Here is a 2,765-nt window from a genome sequence, read left to right on the forward strand (position 1 = left end):
ATGTGTTTGTCGCACTCATGTGCTGGACGGCGCGGCAAACACCGCTTCTGATGGGTGCCGAGGAAACACTAGAAGTGAAACACGCATAAAAAGGTACGTCTGGGTCATTATACATTTTCTAGAACTGTCCTGCTTATGGTATGGGGACATTGTGGGGCTTGCGATCACTGCTATAAATATAGCTGAGGTGCACGTCATGCACACAATCTCACGCACCTTATGGAATCGGGCTTATAGCATCTAATGGTTAGAACATCTTCCGAATGTTTACATGAGCACGGACACTTTATTAATTGATAAATTACTATGCACTAGAAAATGTATATGATATAGGAGCATATTGTACCTAATTATTACAATTTTTCCTTTTTAAATTGAAGATATACACATGTAAATGACTTTTCTAAGCGCCATTTAGGAGATTTTTTTTTGTATACTTACCCGATTATTTTTCTCTGCATAACCTCTTCTAATGTTTTTATGTGTTTGCCGATTCGTCTCAATAAACGATATTACAAAGTCTATGGATGTTGACTTTAAATGGAATCTGTCACCTAGTTCTTGCTATGCAATTTGAGTGCAAAATAATGTAGGGGCAGAGACCCTGATTCCAGCGATGCATCACTTTCCTGGGCTGCTTCGTGTAGTTTTTATAAAAACCACAGCTTTATCAGCAGGAGATTATCACTAGTGGACTATTTGCTTCCATCTCATACCCAGCCAGTAGATGGGGAAGGGCAGTACAGAGAGCTGACAGCTGCAAATGTGCTTGTGTTTGTAATGAGACAAGGTTCCCCTCTGCTGTACTGTTAGTTCTGATCTCACTGCAGAGTTCTGTGTGATTATCCCATAACATGTGTCACACTGGTAATGCCTCCTTTCATTTATAATAAGCCCTGGAGGCAGATTTTTGGGGAGATTGGTGTCTGTCCTGTAGATTTTAATAGCTCACTTGCATATCAGAAAAACATGGATTTCTCTGGAATAAAATTGCACATATCAAAGTATTTATTTTATTCAGCTTCCTATGACTCCTTAGGAGGGTTGATCCTACCAAAAAAAACCCAGACAAATATGATTAAATACCCTGCAGTAAATAAATAGCATAGTGCATGAAAATGATACGCAGTATTTAGTTAACATGTTTTTTTATTTTAAAAAAAAATGCGTAGGCCAACCCGCCACTCGATGGTGACCATAATTGGGACAGTCCTAACTCTAATATTAAAATCTTACTGTTTGTCAAATGACGTGCATGTGGATAAGGGCGGAGAGGCCCAACTAGTGACACACAAAGGAGACCACATCAATAAAGCCCAGCGCAAGGGAAAGGCCGGCCACACCTTGGGTCTTAGTTTTTGCCGTTCAGTGGCCAGTGTGAACGTGCGCTTTACATGTAGCATGCACAGCAGTTTATATCCCAGTTCATACCTTTTTGGGGTTTTTTTTCTGCCTGTTTTGCATCTTGTGTGGGCCTGCCTTTCCTTGAGCTGGGCATTACATTGATGTGGTCTTCCTCGGCTGTGTGTCCATTAGTTGGGCCCAGTCAGTCTCAGCCCTTATCCACATACATGTCACTTGACAAACGGTAACGTTTTTAATATTAGTTAGGACTGTCCCAATTACGGTCACTGTGATGTGGGATGGCTTTTGCATTTTTTTGATTACAAAAAAACATGTTGACTAAATACCATATATTATTTTCATGCACTATGCTATTTACTTATTTATTCGGTATATTTTTGTCTTTTTCTGTTCAGTGGCCAGTGTGAGCGTGTGTTTACATGCTGCATGCATACAATTTATGTCCCAGTTCATACCTTTTAGGGTTTGTTTATTTTGTTGATCCTACTGATGGATTCCCTTTTACTATATTCCACAAAAAGATGCTCCCCAGGTTTTGTGCTTGCTCTTTGTAACATGAAAGTAAAGGCTGTATCATATATTGTGCAGCATGGACCAGCAACAGCTCTCCTGCCCGAAAATCAGCCCATATGAGGTGGTCAAGTTTTGGTTGTGAGTCGGTCCGTACTTGGACCATGACAAACTGCCTCATCCCAAATTCATACATCGGAGAGAAATCAACTGCTTGTAAAATTTCTCTCATACATCTGTACCAATGTTATCTAATGTTAGCCTAAGGGCTCATTTCCACATGCGAGGCACACATCCGTATCTCGCATGTGGAAACCAAGCTGTGGTGCCGGCACTCCAGAGCAGAGCGTGCGGCTGCATAGGAACACATGGAGCTGCACAGCTCCGCTCCAAAGTGCCAGCGCCAGAGCTTGGTTTCCACATGCGAGATACGGACGTGTGCCTCGCATGTGGAAATGAGCCCTTAGCAGACAAATCGCTTCTGAGAAAACCACTGACTATGTGCACACGTTGCGGATTTTGCTGCGGATCCGCAGCTGTTTTCCATGACTTTACAGTACCATGTAAATCTATGGAAAACAAAATCCGCAGTGCACATGCTGCGGAAACGCAGCGTTGTTTATTCCGCAGCATGTCAATTCTTTGTGTGGATTCTGCAGCGGTTTATACCTGCTCCATAATAGGAATCCGCACAAAAAACGCATAAAATCTGCAGTAAATGCGCAGGTAAAACGCAGTGCTTTTTACCTGCGGATTTCTCAAAACAGGTGAGGGAAAAATCCGCAGAGGTTCCATCTACGTGTGCACACACCCTTAAGGTTCCAGTTTCTGCTTTTTCCATATGTAAAAACACAGACCAAATTTCATCAATATTTAGTTTCTACCATTAG

Source organism: Ranitomeya variabilis, chromosome 3 (genome assembly GCF_051348905.1).
Source record: "Ranitomeya variabilis isolate aRanVar5 chromosome 3, aRanVar5.hap1, whole genome shotgun sequence".
Lineage (NCBI taxonomy): Eukaryota > Metazoa > Chordata > Amphibia > Anura > Dendrobatidae > Ranitomeya > Ranitomeya variabilis.